General features: G+C 36.8%; 1 protein-coding gene across 2 annotated transcripts in view; it reads right to left on the bottom strand.

Annotated features, from left to right (window-relative positions):
* LOC5572422 (protein limb expression 1 homolog) overlaps window positions 1-7,196 on the bottom strand; it is a 204,526-nt gene extending 197,330 nt beyond the window's left edge. The window contains exons 1-2 of one of the 2 annotated variants that reach the window (XM_021846723.1): window positions 7,053-7,196; window positions 6,172-6,526 (exon numbers count right to left, since the gene is read on the bottom strand). The gene's annotated coding sequence lies outside the window, so the exon portion shown is untranslated. Of the gene's footprint in view, window positions 1-6,171 lie in introns of both variants that reach the window. The other variant, XM_021846722.1, reaches the window with a different exon arrangement.
* Between the last annotated feature and the right edge of the window lie 11,826 nt (window positions 7,197-19,022).

The following is a 19,022-nucleotide window of genomic DNA, read 5'->3' as shown; positions in this document are numbered from 1 at the left end:
AATTATGGTTACATCATATAAAAAAAAAAAACAATTAGAAGAAGGGTAAATTTGTGCTTAATATATAAAAATCTTCAGTGAAAAAAATTGTTCCAATAGCGAAACTCAAAATTAGAATTAATATTTGAAAGAAGGGTTATTTCAGGATAAATAATAAAAAAAACTATTGTCAATAACTTTCTTAATATGCTTTAATTCAAGAGCGAATGATTGTTGAATAAAGTGCCATTTTGTATATTTTGTATTGACTCCAAAACAAACCTGACGTCATCAGAAAGATTCAATAGAAACGTTAAAATGAAAAATTGAGAAATTCTTGGTTTCAGACTCATTATGCCAAACGACCATTATGCCAAGCGACCATTATACCAAACGACTTTCTGCCAAACGACCTACCACCCTTAAACTAATTACAATGTTCTTCAGTCAACACAAACAAAAGTTAAATCTAAACATATTTGATTTGTTCTTTGGACATTTCAACATTTAAATAATTACGGTTTGCATAATACAATGACATATATAGGTTCATTTCTATCATAGTTTTGAACTCGGTTTGGAAATTGAAACGGTCTTGACAATCTCAAACCTGTTCTACTCTCATATAATGAGATCTGCCCTGTTAGATATTTAGAATTATATCTACCATCTATTACATCCTTTAGGAACAAACTGTCAACCGTTTCCTTTTTATCATTCCAACGTCCAAGCCTTCTAATCATTCCAAACATGACATAAGCTCTTGTCAGTATGTTTGGAAGATTTTTATGGTATCCCCAATGGAACAAACAGAGCATCACTATATCATGCTGCTTTGTATATTTTAAGAATATAAAAAAAATACTAGGATAAAATACTGGTTTCGGCCAGCCTAAGAGTAAATGTCAATAAAAATTATATGGGAAGCCGTATTTGTACTACAGATATGTCAAATGCAAGCTTTTAATCCATATTATGTATGTAAAATATCGAAACTGAGCTAGAGCCATTATTTCATTTTGAAAATAACGTTGGTCAATATAGACTACAAGAACCAGTTTCGGTCAGAGATTTAACTTCGGTTTAAGTTGGCCGATCACATTGATTTTTTATGAAAGTGGTCAAATTAGGAGTACCCTGGTCAAATTTGGTGTAGGGAGCCAGATCCTATTCTTGACACTTTTGATTCACTTCGGCAGTGGGGTTATTTGAAAGCTACTGAGCTCATTTTTGGCCACAATATGCGTCGTGTTGAAGTGCTTCTTATTGCAAAGTTCCATACAATTTGGCCGAGTGAATCATGAAAGTGCCCAAGTACAGTGAGAGGCAAAATAAAGTGCCCACCTTACCAGTTTTCGAATTTCTCTCATTGATTTGGTTCAAATTAAAGTTAACACACCTAAATCTTTTGTGATATTTTATTTTTGATGTTCTTTTAAAGTTGCACTTACGAAATTTTGATTAAAAAAAGAATTTTACTTAAAGAAAAAGAAAATCAATTTGTATTGAAAAAAAAGTAGTGACAAAAATAAGTGCCCACTTCCTTCTTGGCCCCAGAAAAGATGATTTAAGAAAAATAAAAAGCAATTTAATAGTTAATGTGTCCTCCTTTGGCCTTAAGGACTTGCTGGAGGCTCTTCGGCATGCTTTTCACCAGGTTTTGTAGGTGTTGTGGATCTAGTTCTTCCCAGGCGCGCTCCAAGGCTTCAAAATAATTATTTTTGTTGGTAACACCAGTTTTTTCAACCCTAGCATCGAGAATCGCCCACAAATTCTCGATGGGGTTGAGGTCTGGGCTTTGTGGAGGCCATTCCAGCGGTTTAATCCGACAAGACCGGAAGAAAGACTTGGTCTTCTTTCCAGTATGCTTCGGGTCGTTGTTCTAGAGAAATATGAATTTCTCTTCAAGGCCCGTCTGGATCAGCGAAACCTCCAGATTTTCCAGCAAGATGTTAATGTAGGAATCTGCCGTCATTATTCCGTCGATTTTCACGACGCTTCCTACTCCACTCCATGAAAAACACCCCCAGACCATCACATTTCATCACATCACACTTCCATGCGTCACCGTTCCTTGGATGTGGCGCTCCTGAAGCTCGAGCTGTCTAACCGAGAGCGGCGGGCTCGTGTGTGATGCAGAGCACCACATCCAAGGAACGGTGAAGCATGGAGGAGGAAATGTGATGGTCTGGGGGTGTTTTTCATGGAGTGGAGTAGAAAACCTCGTGAAAATCGACGGAATAATGATGGCAGATTCCTACATTAACATCTTGCTGGAAAATCTGGAGGTTTCGCTGATCCAGACGGGCCTTGAAGAGAAATTCATATTTCTCTAGAACAACGACCCGAAGCATACTGGAAAGAAGACCAAGTCTTTTTTCCGGTCTTGTCGGATTAAACCGCTGGAATGGCCTCCACAAAGCCCAGACCTCAACCCCATCGAGAATTTGTGGGCGATTCTCGATGCCAGGGTTGAAAAAACTGGTGTTACCAACAAAAATAATTATTTTGAAGCCTTGGAGCGCGCCTGGGAAGAACTAGATCCACAACACCTACAAAACCTGGTGAAAAGCATGCCGAAGAGCCTCCAGCAAGTCCTTAAGGCCAAAGGAGGACACATTAACTATTAAATTGCTTTTTATTTTTCTTAAATCATCTTTTCTGGGGCCAAGAAGGAAGTGGGCACTTATTTTTGTCACTACTTTTTTTTCAATACAAATTGATTTTCTTTTTCTTTAAGTAAAATTCTTTTTTTTATCAAAATTTCGTAAGTGCAACTTTAAAAGAACATCAAAAATAAAATATCACAAAAGATTTAGGTGTGTTAACTTTAATTTGAACCAAATCAATGAGAGAAATTCGAAAACTGGTAAGGTGGGCACTTTATTTTGCCTCTCACTGTAGCTCTGCACCCTATATGAGCTACAATTATAAGGAAAATGAATTGTTTTTCTTATGTTCTGAATCATTTCGAACGAGGAAATGAATGTAGCTCTATCATGTGAATGTGATCTACTGAACACGCAAGGTATCATGCTGATTGGCTATGAGAAACGGTGTCCACTATGGCGACAACTGACGTATGGCCGAAACCGGTGCTTCTATCCTTATTGAATTTTAACACTTCACTTCAATTAAAACTTAATTAGCTTTTATATACATACCGTCAAACAGGGTAACTTGCAACTCTTTTCAACTTCAAAGCTCTATAGACGACAGTTCAAAAGATTCAAATAAATTGAATGCTATTGGGTGTTCTAATCATCACGTGTTGAATACGATATGGAGTATATTTTTCCAACATTGTATTTTCTTGAGCTAGGAGGAATGAAAGACGAGAAAATTTTAAGCCACCCAGAATATGGGATAACTTACAACCAAGCTTACAACATATAATGCTACTTATAGTCAACTATCTGAATTTTAACAAGTACGCTAAAAATTGTATTTCATAATAACTTAATAGAGTAAATACATGAAAACTAAACCCAGTTCTTGATTAAAATGATCATTTTCGCTTAAATTTTGACCATTTGACTTTTAAAATGAAAAAAAAAAAAAAAATACCGGCATCATAATGACTCTCCACATCTCGATGTTCTACATCTCGATATCTCTCCCTATGTCGATGATTTCTTTGCTTCATTCTGCATACATATATCTCTCTATCTCGATGTGATTTTCAATCCCAATTTTCTCTCCGTATGTCGATATGTCCATTATCAAAGGGTACTAGACTAGATTTTAGGGATTCAAAACAATTTACTTAGATGAAATGACGTCTGTTTGTTTTCAATTTTCCTGGTAACGGAGTGATTTTCAATCTAGTATTCATTACAAATGTGTTTTATGTCTTGATCTCTCCCTATCTCGATGGTCCCTTCGATATCGAGATGTTGAGAGCCGACTGTAATGCAAGGCTATTAGATAAAATTCCTAATTGCATAGAAGCTTGGAGTTTGGTATGAAGTTTTTACACAACTTTTATACAACTTCTAGTAGCCTAGTATTTTCTTTTCTTGAGTCATGCTTCATATATTTGATCTGTTACCTAAACTGGGATCGAATTTTTTTGCATAGCCATTAAAAATTAAAAAAATGCTGCTCCGGCAAAATGCTGAGCCAACTAAAAGATGTATGAAGCATCGCATTTTTCATCAATCAACTGTTTTAAGGTGAAGATAAATCGAAGCCAAAACTCAAAATTTCAAGAGCACGGATCTGGAGAACCAAACATCCGTTTAAGCTGAAAACTTAATCGATTGGTCACTAGCTGGTGGTGACCAATCGATTAAGTTTTCAGCTCAAACGGGTGTTCGGTTCTCCAGATCCGTGCTCTTGAAATTTTGAGTTTTGGCTTCGATTTATCTTCACCTTAACGGTTTTAATATACAAACATACCTGCATGTATGTTTGTCAAACTTCCTGTCCAAAACCTGCTGTATGTTTATCAGAAGAAGCAAAAAAAATTCTGATTTATTATACTTCTCAGAGTTTTCAAAATAAGAAAGCCACAACTTCGAAAAATAGAACTGTTAAAACAACGTTCTGTTCTGGTATTTATAGATCGTAGTGTTGATTTTCAAAAATACATTTTGTAGTTCTTTTTTTTTTTTGCTCTAGGGGGTATTTTGAACCCCAAATCCCCTCTTGATTGTGTCACTGTTCTGGCTCATATTCTGAACACCTTGATTCAAAATCCGAACAGCACGAATTAATCGTGTTCAAATGAATAATTTCGCACATAAATTTGCCATCTGAGCTAGTTTTAGAATCTGAGCTAGAGAATCTTTACTACTCCAGAGGTATAAAAAAAATTGGAAGACGTTAAAAGGAAAATAACCATCATCATTTTATAAATTTTCAAAACCAGTTTTGTTTTGCTCAAAACCGAAGTAATGGTAATGAAAATCTATCACTGCATTGCACTTGCTATCTGTAATGCAGTGATAGATTTTCATAAGAATATTTTTAAATTTGAACGAAAAAACTGGTTTTTCATTTTTGATGATTACTGATGACTGAATGATGCATTCTTGAGCCTTAAAATTCAATTGCAATTGACTGTCATTTCTTTGTAATTTGATTACATATTTCAGCGGAACATTCAACCATGTTGAAAAAAAACATGCGTGCATGTTTTTGAAAGTATGAGACAATTCGATCACCGTGAAGAGTAAAATGTATACTTGATAATGCGATTTTAACTCACGACTTTGCTATCTATTGTACAAATATAGTTTTTTAGTAATCTTAACGAGTTTTGAACCCATTATCTAGTTTTTTTTATTGCTGAGAGTAAGCAAATTTGGCGATAAATAGAAAAATTACTCGAGCGACCTAGTGTCAGAGATTTGTGGAATATTATTAGTAATTTTGAAACTCTATCTTCAGTAGAATAATAAAAAATACCAACAAACGATTTGTTCATAAAATGAGGTTTTTTGTTATGCGAAAAATTATGTTAATCAGCTTTTCTTACGAATTTTTGGAAAACCTATTTAGCTCTTCAACCAAAAATATTTCGTAGATCTTATATTTTCATAACCTCGTAGAATTAGAAATTGAAGTTGAACGACGCACAGAAAACCAATTAACATTTCACTGATAAATCAAAAAGATATAGCATAAACAAGCTGACCACTGAACATTTTTGCTATCTAGAAACGCGTTTTAAATCTGAAGTTCATCCATGCTGTTGACTTATTGCATCCATAATTAATCGCCTACCCTACGCCAATCGTCAAATACCAGATTCAACACCAGCTTTTGATTTATCAACATTCTTTTGAGATTAGTTCAGTAGTAATACCGGATAAAAAAATTCAAATTTTAAACCACAAGTTGAAACTTTTTTTTACTGTTTCCAGACTTTGTTTTCCACTGAACCCTTTTCGCCCTTTTTGAAATGCAACTCTGAGAGGAAGTTTTAAGTAGAACAAATCAAATAAATGTTCAACAGTCTGACATCAATTGGAGTTCGTACTTCAAATAATCGTGATAAAACCGTACGTTACTTCGGGCAGTAGACTAAAATGAGGAATGCTAAAACCGAAAAACTACTGTACTGCCTTCGTTTGTGCAATCGCGCAGACACCGGAGAGGGTACGAAACATTTTTAATAATGCAAACTGTAACAGTAAATTTAAAAATCACATTTGTCACTCGCTCAGTCGGTTGTGTTTGGCTTACTTTCTTTTCCGAGACCGGTGCTGATTCCTTGCTGCAGATGGGGACCAAATTCCCTTTCGTGGGCTCACACTACTGCACAATGTTGCCGGGCTCTGGCTGAAGGTCCTCTGAATTATGATTGTTGTGTTCGGTTTATGAAAAAAAAACTGTTGCCCCACTGATTGGATGCAAATTGTCGCTGCACGCTTGTTGCACTTTAATTTCTTTCAACGTTTCGCGTTTGGAAATTTCGGAGGAATTCCCTCGAACACACTTTCACACTTTTAATTTGCCACAGGGCATACAAAACTGACACTTGAATTCTTTCCCAATCACAGTGCAAGGGGTGAACTTATTTGCTCAATTCAATATCTCACTGAAACAAAACGAAGAATTTCATTCACAACGAAAAATGATTTTCCATTTACCACCGCACACGTACGAGCACCGAACCTACAAAAGACTGTATCATCCACCTTAACAGCTTGAAGCGGCTAGCCACAAGAAAAACGAGCAGAAACTATCTTCTTTATTCTGCTATTCATATAAATCTACATTTCCGGCAGTATCAATTTCTCACGTTCGCGCATACGAAATAGAACGCGAGCAAAGCGCTCACAGTTTGGAGCTAGGAGTTTATGCTCCCACCGCAGACTATGATGGGGCCAGTGGGACTTCAACGACAGTGCAAGCTATGACAAACTGTGCAAATCGAGCCTTACTCGCGGGGACAGACCTTTACTTATGCGCGCGCGCACAGTGCCAATCGACAACGAACACGATCCGAAATGAAGTGTGCACTCTTCTAAAAGGTCGATCTTCACGAAACACAAAAAAAAATCAGCTGCACCAACAACAGAGCTATCCCACTCTGAAGAAGCAATCACCACACCGCACAGTACCGTCAAGTCGCGAATCTTGGCCGAAGTTCTGTTTTCTACCGGAGTTCGAACCCCAGAATGTCTCGTAATGCTAATTTATATTTTGTTTTCATTAAAACCGACCGTATCTGTTCGAATATTAAGTACGACTGACTTAAGTAGTTGATTTAAACTTAAGTTACCGGAGCAATTTTATATACAAATATCTTTCGAAACGAAGGAAGGAGGAAGCGCAAAGGAAAAGCAGAATTATACTTTATTTCTCTCCCCTTGTATCGGGGGTCTCAACGTGCGGGTCGGTTACTCAGCTTCTCTCCGAACGGAGAATGAGCGAACCACAGCACGGTGTGTCTGGAAACATTATAACGAAAAAAACAAATGTCATCAGTTTTGCAACCCACCACCCGGAAGATATGGTATCATAGCATCTCCCCCTGAACCTGAATTCTACCAACAAATGCTCATTTGAGATGGTCACTCGGCATTCAAAAATTATGGTATTTGAAAATTTGACAATAATTTATCACAGGAAACCAAACAATCCAATTTCCTTGAAATTTGGGACCTCTTTTCAAGAATATTTAAACCATTATTCAATCACTTGTTGTAGGCTGTGTAGTCGATTTGAACATTAGTTGATTTTCATTTATTCGTCGACAATTCGAGAACTACCACATAGGCCAAAAATGAATGAATTCGGAGAGATTTTCGAACAGACTGCATACTAGGGTGGCCCTTAATGATCCAATTTCTAAAATGTTTCAAGCGCCCGAATTTGTTCATTTGCCCCCCAGAAGCTACTATGAAAATTTGAGAATATGAATAATACTGGTCCAATATTTATGAATAACACAGCGTAACAAAAATTACATTTTTGCGTGTCTCAAGCATCAAATTATGTGTATCTAGCAGATTTTGAGTTGCTTTATGCCGATATCAGAAATGTTCTAGCCCGTCACAATTTTTAGCTAGAGATCGCCGAAGTTTTATAGATCGCTGTTTCAATTGATGTTTACACGAAATTTTATATATGATTGATCATACTTTTTTGTAATCTAATCCACCTAGCATGCAAAATATGACTTTAACTTTCATTTCAGACATAATTTGGTTGAAATTTACGATTAAATGTAGATAAAATCAATTTTTTCAACATGCTTGCATTCTCCATACAAAATTCCTCGGTTCTCTTATATGGCAAAATACAATACTTTTCGAAACCATCAAAAAAAGCTTTTGAGCATCGAAAGCATTATGAACTTTGTTGATAAGTATTGTTATATACATGAAGCTTATATTCTGTGGCAAATTAAACAAATAAAATGCCATAAAAGCTGAAAAACTTGCATGCAAGTTGACTGAAATAGTCAATTTTTGCATTTTCAACACAAAACATCTCAAAAACTATACGTGCAATGATATTTTTGAAACCGGCAATGAATTTAGCAACCCTTTATTAAGTAAATAGCGGTATTTTGGTGCTTGAGACAGAAACGTGTTTCGCAGTGTAATGATTTGACTCATAATGATTCTATACCATTACCCGGAATGTAATTTATCCGGAAAACCATTTTCGACGACTTTAATCAGTATATTTGTATACAATTTTTATTCTCCTTTAATGGTGCTTAGCTCAAATTAGGTCACGATTAGAGTTACATATTTCTTAGGAGCACATAAATGTACTGACGAGCCTCCAACCAAACCGTCTCTCAGCTCATCGGAATCCTAGTGTGCTGCGCTAGCCGGAGGCTCACGAAAATTCTAAAAGCGCGCGCAAGGCGGTGTGCTCCCGGGGAGACTCGTCTCATGCGCTGCTCGGCGCCACGGCTCGCCATCGGTATCCAAGTTGTGAAACAACTGCTTAGTAACGAAGAGCCTCTACAACTATTTTCGCCTCAATATGCAGGTGTCTAGATGGCCTACATGAAATGGTCAAAGACTCGCGATCCAAGAGCTACAATTTCGATCCTCGTTGAAAACTTTTGTAATCACTTCAATTATTGCGCTGACTTTTAAACAGCACATGTGACGGAGCGCATGAGACCGCAGTGAGACACATCTCAAGAAAAATGAGGCGCACCGAGAAGGGTCTCACAATGTACAGCGCGCCCGTGCGCTTGCAAGCAATGAGGCTCCTGCACCTAAGGCTACAGCACGATAACCATGGACATTCTCGAATCCCTTTCATAAACACTTCTCCAAAAGACATATCAAAACTGATACGGACCAAATATATAGTTCTTCTTGACGGCGTTACGACTCACCTTGAACAAAGCCTGCTTCTCAGCAGCTCTAGGAGCATTTCTATAATTCTAAGCTGAGAGCCTATTCCAACTGACCATTAAGTAAGTACTCTAGATCTGGGAGGTCGCAAATTTAACAATCAGAAATAATTTTGAACTGGCGGTGTTCAATTCTACCAACCTCAGCTTGTTTTTTCTGAATAGCTTCACTTTGCCGCAACGCAGGCCCTAAGCAATAAACGAATATCACGATACCGAAATTTGATTGAACGTGTAATTGATTTGTGATTTAATTAGAAACGAACCGCCTGATAAAGATCGAAAAACCATGTTTTCAAATTTAGGCTATAAAACGAAACATTACAGATAAGGATCGAAAGAACGAATTGAATTATTTTTATTATTGTTCGATCTCACACCGACAACGGCATCATCATAGCAGCACCCAAGCCAAGCGCAAATTGAACCATTCAATTTTTGCCCATTGTTTGGTTCTTTTGCTCATCGCATCGTCAGCCCAACGCAACGATAGGCACCATCCAGTGCACTGCTGTGCGCACGGGCTACATTGGTTCGTCTCCGTACTGTGGCCTATAAAAGGCGACAGTAGTTTGTATGTAATAAGGGGTTACCATCGCTCCACGTAATTCATAAGATTTTCGTATGAAATTGTTAAGAAAATCGTACTCCATTAGATTGTCTTATGAAAGCCAATGATCAATGCGTATGATAACCAAAACGAGTTTCTTATGAAATTATATCTGTCTATGTAGTGAGTATTGTTTCATAAGTCTGCAATGGAATTTTATAAGATTCTCGAATGAAAAACAAAATACTTCTTATGTCTTTATTCCATAAGAAAATCTTATGTACATCATACGTTTCGTTTCCTCAGTGTAGGCACGTTGCCCCTCGGTGGCAATAAAGTTTCAATTAGTTAGAAGTTGAAATCCATCGTGTTGTTTCTTCGTTGCCGTCCCCGTCATTCCACCACACAACGTAGGGCTCCACCTTGGACGAAACATACATATTTGATGAAAAAGAATAACACAAATCATAAAAATCGCCTATCAAATAAGGTATGATGAATTGGAGCAAATGGAACTTCTCAGTATTTGAAAATATTTGGAGTTATGATGGTTTCCTTATTCTCTTGAGATAACACAGTTTGGAATCCAATTTTAATATTGTATCAAAATAAAAAAAAAACACTTATCTCACGAAGGAAGCGACATACAACAGTTCGTCTCTTTTTTTGGCTTAATGATTTAAGGAAAACTAAAAAATCAAGTATAAGATCGGTGCCTTGGTAATCAAGAGTAGGGACACAATTCGTAATTGTGACGCCCATCTTTGGATTCCAAGATATTCTACCTCAATAGATTCCCTTGAATTTATAACTGGGTTAAAAAAAGAAATGAGGAATGTATGAGACAGTTTATTAAAATGATGTCTTTATAAGGCCTTAGTAATAATCGGTTGTTTGAAGAACACTTTTCTTTAAAACCCTGTTTTACAATGGTGTAATTATTTTCAATGTTAATCCCAATTGAGGGAAATAAAGTACAGCTACTAGACAATGCAGCAAAACAGATATGTTGATAATTGTAATCGAATTTAAGCTCCCTTGAATGATCAACTTCTCCACACTGATCAACTACATCTCGAATTACGGTAACTAGATATATGTCACATATGCCGAAAAGGTACATGAAATTTTTTATACTTTCTGTAACATTTCACATAAAATCTCGATCGAAACTTAAAATATAACGTTCTTTGACAAATATTCCACTTTAAACAATTATGGTGTTCCCTTAGTAGACAGTCCCCTATAGTCGTATCAGTGGATTTTGACGATCATTTTGCTATAAATCGTTGCAAAATATTTTTAACATGAACGTTAAGACACATAACATATGTGGAACTCCGAAGGGAAAGCGAGTTGAAAAGTTGTACCCACTTCCAGCTGCTGGAAAGTGGTATATCTAGTATAGAAGACATCGAACTGTCATTACCAAGAGTAAACAAAAAACATATGATTCGATCAGTAGACCAGTTGCTGCGAAGATTACAGACATTAAGATCGGGGGACGGTCGACAACGTTCTGCCATACTATTTAATATTCATGTTTCATAACCACAGAATGTGATCGTTTCGAAAATATTATTTCCTATCAAAAAACTTCCTGTTTCATAACGTGAAAAAGCTTTTGCTTTCGAAAATCCTTCCATTCATTCACCTAAAGAATATAATTCTAACATAACAACAAAGATATATAATACATTGACTAAATTATCTCGAATACGAGTGGTGTAAATCTCATTCTAAAGTTGTACCATAAATAGTTATTTTCATTCCCTTCGTTGCCACTCTGGATATATGTTATCTTTGGTTCATTTCAATACAATGCCACATTGGGCCAGACCGCAAAATTAGATGAAAAAAATATTTTGATTATGAAGGTGATTTTTTAGAACACTTAGGCAAAAATGTTACATATGATGAGGACTACATTTTGACATTAAGTGACATTAGGGTGGTCCAACAAAAATCGGAAATATTTTTGCAACTTTTATGTTTTGCAATTTAACGCTTCTATAAAGTTGATCTTTGTTTAATTTTGAACAACTTTACCCAAGACGCTAATTTTGTAAGTCTACTGTAGCCTCTCTACTGAAAGCTTCCTATAGAGTTTTCAATGATGCAGGGTAGGGTAGTTCAATTAGAAAAATTGATATTTTGCCCATATCTTTTTTATTTTGAATTCTATCAAAATTACATTCTCTACAAAGATTTAGAACTAGTTGAAACGCGTATTTTGGTGAAATAATTAAGCGATTATATTCATTCGTTTATGAGTAATGACCATTTTTATTCAATAAAGTTTTGTGTGAAATGGAGTAGGCATTGTAATAACCGCAGCAGCAAAACAAATCCAGTGAAAACTATCGACATTTCAATCAACAATCTTCAATTATCGCCTACTAAGACTAAACTATAAAATTGATAGCCAAGAAATGTCAAAGTCAAATCACCCCCCGTTGTTTTATAGCTAGCGTAAAAAGCTGGATTGTTCTGATAAAATTCATTGTTGTTTCAACAATTTTTTTTATTACAACAAATCGAAAACACTTATTGAAAACAACAAAAATATTTATTATTTTGAATATCTGTCAATTCTCTGCGTGTTGAACATTACTGTAAAGTTCTAAACATGATTTGGTTGAAAACTTTTAAACTGAATATTTTTAGCATACTATATATATTTATATAATGTTTAGATTCCTATTCCGAACACTTGCGGCTTAGGCTGACTTGAAATGCAACTAATAGGCAAAAATCAGCCTGAATTGGCGATAAAAAATATTAATATATCACCTTTTATTGTAAGTGTTTCTTAAAAGTATTGAATAATATTTTGTTTCCATTGTCAATCACTGTGATTATTCTGCCGCATATTCCGAACAGCACTAATAAATCCTATTCATATAAATAATTTAGCATACAAATTAATCTGAGCTGGTTTATCTGAGATCGAGCTAGAAAGTCATTATTACTCCCAGGGTATAAAATAGGTTCAAACACAATGAATTTGAGTTGCAATTGACTTCCACTTTCTGGGAATTGGATGACATATATCAGTGAAATATTTCAACCACCACGCCATACAAAATCCGCGTGTTCGGAATATAATCCATCTTTTTTAATCAGCAATGAAAACGTTTTGGTTCGTTGTGTATTTCCAATGAATAGGCTGTGTATGGTTGAAAGTGATCAAATTTAATAAAAAAAAAAATAGACTGTAAAATTGCAATGCTTTTGGGTTTTTTATAAAAAAATACTTTGCAATTAATAAGCATGTGCTTGAGCTTGGATCAGTTTACATTGCAGAGAACAAACGTTCAGCTTCATTGAACAACATATGTAAATGCTTGTAAATGCCATTTCATAGTATGTCGTTATGTCATAGATATGTACTCTGATTATTTCGCTTATTCCATTCAATACATTTCATACATATTATTACTGATTCATTTAAACAATTGTCGTAAATACAAAGGTGCATTCGATCTATTACAAAAGGTTTGTATTTATAAAAGAAAATTATAAACATATATATTCGATTGAGAAGATTTCCGACGGTTTTGACCTTGTTTTTGTCAGCACTCAACAATATTTCAGCTAAAATCATGAACTTTCTGTAAAATTTGTTCGTTTTCTCATCAAAATTGAATTCTGTTTGATCCTTCGTCCTTGGCGCTTGTCCCTGCGGGGGGCGATGGGGACAGGATCAAACATGTCGCGCTTAAAAAAAGGTCAAAAGTGTCGAGATCTATTTGATCCTTCGATCTTGACGCTTGTCCCTGCGGGGGCGGGCGATGAAGGCAGGATCAAGCATATCGCGCGTCGGTCGAGTAGTAAAATGAATAAGCGTCGCGGATTGTTAAAAGTGTTTGATCTATTGATCGTATCGCTTGCTCTTGCGTGGGCGAGTGATGAACACTTGGTCGGCGTACAATGCGTTTATCGAATTATATGTTCATTTTCTCATCAAAATTATACGGCAAATCCTCCAATATTCTCCAGTAATACAATATACCATTTGAACCTCTATGTTATACCTTTCAGATCCTGTGCAAATTGGATCCCCGTTGTTGTCGATATTGACGTTTGAAAAATATGATTTTTTTTTTAATAAAACTGATCATATTTCATAAACAAATATTGTAAATTTCGCACCTTATCGGACGCGACGATTTATAATCGTCGCCGGTGAAACCGTCGCCAAAATCGTTGCCAGCCTACCAATCGCTGCAAATTTGACGTTTGAACAGTCTTACCAACATAACGGCAAACCACCTCCTTTGATTTGTTTGCTGGCGACGATTTTGTCGGTCTGTTTGAAAGTTGGCGGCGCGTTTTGTTGTCCGTGAAACAGATAATAAATAGAATCACTTAACTCTTTCACCAAAATGCGCGTTTCAACTAGTTCTAAAACTTTGTAGAAGACGTAATTTTGATAGAATTTGAAGTAAATAAGTAATGGGAAAAATATCAATTTTTCCAAGGGGCCATAGTTGACTTACAAGGTTGGCGTCTTGGGCAAAGTTTTTCAAAATTTAACAGAGAACAACTTTATAGAACAGTTAAAAGCGCTAGCTTGAAAAGCATAAAAGTTGGAAAAAATATTTCCGTGTTTTGTTGGACCACCCTTATGTCACTGAATGTCAAAATGTAGTCCTCATCATAAGTAACATTTTTGCCGAAGACAGTTTTGTTCTAAAAAATCATCTTCATAATCAATATTTTTTTCTCCTAATTTTGCGGTCTGGCCCAATGTGCAATTTCGATTTATGTATTGGTGGTATAACACTTTTGACATTCCGATGTCCTTATACCAGCATGCAAATATTAAAGTGGGTGCCACTTTTTGAGCTCGAGTTTCACTTATGTTATGTGGTTAAGAGCTATTTATCTAAGTACCAATGATTCACAGCTCTATTTGACCATGAGCATGAGCATAGATGACCGTACAATTCGTAGTTGCAACTCCGTAATTGACCAGAACAATCGAAGTTGCACAGAGCATTAATGAATTAGCTTACCATTCTTCAATGTGCACAAATCGAGAGCTCAAATATTAAAAGTCAACAACGGCGCTGGCCACGTCCTTACGATCATCGGGGATGGAAAGGAATATAAGTTAGAGAACCGTTGTTACTAGAGACCGCTAGTGGTATAAGGTAAAGATCTGGGAGTCACCAGTGATTGGTGATGCGATCCATGATATAATCATGCCTAATCGGTATCGCGAAATAATTCGATTATCACATCGTACGCCAAACAAGTGTTCATCAGTCGCCCACGATCGATCGGCAAAGTTGTAGCTGGGAAGTTTTCACATGAGATGAGTGTGTTCACTTTTCCATAGATTATTGTGACGAGCAGTTGAAGGGCTCAACACAAAAGGTTTGCCTTTTCCATAGTAATTTCCATATAAACTTCAAATAGCGTGTGCAAAACAAAATTTCTTCCGAATCACTTCAAATGTTGGGAGGATCATTTTCATCATAATTGACATCGTTTAAGCATAGGGGAGCAAAAACTTCAAAACTTGCATCAGTCTAATGTGTATATCACGTGGTGGTACGAAGATACTTTATGCTCTGGGAAGTCAGGAGATTTTTTAACCCGAAAAGTTTCTCGATCGGTAAGATTCGAACCCATGGCCCTCAGCTTGGTCTTGCGTAACAGCTGCGCGTTTACCACTATGGCTATCTGAGCCCCCGACCACTGTAACTTGTGATAACGTCAACGAAATGTCTTCAAAATCACAAGAAAGGTGCTAAGATATCAATTGAATTGAAGGTGATCCTGATAGATATTTAATTTGTTTTGAAATGGTAAACGTTGCAGAGAGCCATTTTTTTACACATGAAATCCTTATATCGCTATAACTTTCATTTACCTCGATAACAAAATGTATATTCACGGAGAGGAAGCTTTATCTTTTAGGTGGCGAGCGCAAAATTGATGTTCATTTATTTTTCAGTTGATAACGATTTCACAGACACACCGCGCCACCGTTCCGATGATAATCCGATGGACGAACATCACCCGAGTGAGTGGGGCAGTCAGTCATTCGTGGTTGCTGTTGAATGGTGAGAGCAACCGCGCGCGGTATTGCCTCCTAAACCGACGAGCGATGATGATGATGAAAGGGGGCTCGAAAAACATGCCGACCGAGATCGGTTTAGGCTGTACTCTGAGCCCGACTGATGTTGGTTGCATGCTTCTCAGCTCGCCGAGGGTCTCAGGCGTGATGGACCTCAACGGACCACGCTGCGCACGCGGACTCATTAAGACTCCAAGCCCGTACGCTTTGTATCTCTCAGGTGCTGCTGCCCTGTTCCAACATGTTTTGGTCAGGGTCTTGGCATGAAACATTTTCCAGATAGGGGTGCGTTGATCTCACAGTGTTTGGATTTAGTGATCTCCAAACAGATCAAGCTAAATTAAATGGGATTTTGATGACCAATAGTGCAGGAGGGATATTTTATTAATACTGTGAAACATTGTTTACTATGCAGCAATTATTTAAAATAATTACTCTTCGTTTTACCTGCCAATAACACAATTCATGCAATTGTAAAAATAAATGATATTGTATTTTCCAAAACATCTGTTGTGATTTGATGTGGTACACAACCATCTGTAAAATCAAAGTTTAACTTTTCATTACTAAATAAATAAATTCTCGTTCTTTGCAACAAGGTCTCGATTTCTATAGAATTTTATTGATGATAGAAATCGAGATCTTGTTGCGAAGAACGAGAATTTGTGGTGGGCCAGGTTGAAAGCTAGTTCAGAGGGGTTTTATTCACTGTTATCCTTCCGATATAGAGATTATCAGGATTTGTCGCGGATCATGATTGTTACAGAGAGTGTTAAGTGAAAGATACTCTCAATATTCTCAGATTTCAACCCCTGAGAAGAACAAATTATGTTTCCATTGTCTGTTGAGAGTGCTGGTTTGTCTGGAAAATAGAAACGGGGGATTTGTTTTATAATCCCAAAATGATCACGTGATATATGAAAGTCATCCATGTGTCCATAAAAAGTGGGTGACTAAGTTATCACCCACCTTACGTCACCCTAAGACTTGACATCAACCGTGAAAAGTCTCGATCCGTTCCCACTCGTTTCTTGGGCAACGTGTGGAAATTTATTTTCTTGAGGAATTTTCTTCCATGTTCATGTTTGACTTGACGCAGTTCCAATTGCTCTGCAGACTGCAGTTGTCCATCGGTGGCAGCTCTCACCGAACGAGCACAAGGGAGAGCGGGCTGTGCATATTGCGAAATATGGCTCACGTGTGTCGGAGAGCAAAACCTTCGGTAATGCTGCAGGTGAGAGTAAGGTTCAGTCCATGCTCAGCTTGCGCGGCGTTAAAGTTAACCCTCTTTTTCCCATGATGGCATGGATGATCCACCGATTTTTGACGACTGCTAGCTAAATCTAATTGTGATACGATGAATTTGAATCTATGACAAAAGGTCGAAAAGGCAGAAAGTCGAAAACAAAACGTCGGAAGAATATAAGGTCAAAAGGTAGAAGAGGATAAAAAGGAGAGTCACTTTTTTACCTAATGGTCAAACTATTGAAAAACAATCTAAGGCAACATCCATTTATTACGTAACGCTAATTTTTCACTCCCTGCTCCACGTCCGTAAAGTTTTTTGTACAAATATTTTCATTTATATTTTTTGGAGTCATTACGTATGACTCCTACTCCCACCCCTTTGAGTGTAACATAATTTGTGTTGAAGTCTAAAAACTATTGATTTTCAATTTTAAAATTGTTTCGAATAGTTGATCATGCCTGCAGCAACGCTCTTCGAGTAGAAAAGCCATTTCTACAGTAAAATTGTCGAATAAAACGGTGGGAAACAAAGGGTTAATGTGCTGATGCTGATGCTACCAGGTATGGGTGGTATTAATAACGACGATGATACCAACGACAGCTACGAAGACGGCGATGAGCGGAAAGTGATCGACATGAAGCCAACTTGAGACCTCAACGGAAACGGCGACGCACCATACCTACTTTAATATGAATCTTCTGCACGCGGCTTAAAGAATGACGATCGCCGTTGCTAGAGAGAATGCTTGTTGATTTTAGAGATGGACAGCATTAGGAGCATCTTGTGGGTCACAATGAAAAACGCCAATAAATATAAAAATGCGAGAAAATAGCATAATAGAGAATGATGATGCCAAGAAGAGTTTCAACCGCCGCCACTTCTGTCTGCGTCACTTCTGTACCATTCAAAAGAGAAGGTTTCCTACCGCGTTGGTCGGTGATGGTAGGTATTGTTGACTATGAGCGCATCGTTATGCCTTGTCTAAGTGTGCGATGGGTGAAGGAGGGTGAGTAATTAATTGGGTCAAATTAAACTGCACGTTGATTTTTTTTTTCATTATAGTTGTAGTGTGTAAATAGTAGTTTACGGAACAAGTTGCAGAATGATGATTTTTACAGCACGAGTCGTAAATTTGTCCTACGAGGCTTGCCGAGTAGGATAATTACGACGAGTGCTGTAAAAATTGAGTTCTGCAACGAGTTACGTACAACATTTTTTGCAATTTCGTAGAAGACCACTTGAGGGTATCAGAAATTATATCGGAATCCATTCGCCATTATTTTACAATTTCTGAAAAATTGTTTTGTTATGATTCATTACGCAACACAAAATAGTTGCGTAATGAGAAAGGGTTGCGTAATGAATCATTACAGCACTGGTTTCAGTTGCGTAATGACTATTCCCGCACTGCATACTTCAGTGCAGGAAAGTAGGCCGTTTCATGACAGATTGGCGTGAGGAAAAACAGCCTATTACGATGAGAAATTGCAAAAAATAAGTTTAAGATTCAAAGATGCCCAATGATAAATCGCAAAAGTCACAACAATTCAGAATCTGTTAAAATTTGAATGGAATCAATGAAGTCAAATAGGTGCTCAACGAACTAGAAGTTGGTAAGAAAAATCGAGATAATATATTAAATAATAAATTTTTAGTCGTTGTAATCAATAGATTTCTAAGTACCGTTTTGATTCATATTACGGACATTTAATGCCTCAGTGAAGTATAACTAATAAAAAAGCATGTAAAATAAATCACTCCGTATGATTCCTCCGCGTTATCGAACCTTCAAACCCCTTAACTTTCGAATGATGAG

The sequence above is a fragment of the Aedes aegypti genome, chromosome 2, assembly GCF_002204515.2.
Source record: "Aedes aegypti strain LVP_AGWG chromosome 2, AaegL5.0 Primary Assembly, whole genome shotgun sequence".
In the NCBI taxonomy this organism is placed as follows: Eukaryota; Metazoa; Arthropoda; class Insecta; order Diptera; family Culicidae; genus Aedes; species Aedes aegypti.
Note: the sequence above shows the minus strand (reverse complement) of the source record. Positions and strands in the feature narration are given on the sequence as shown.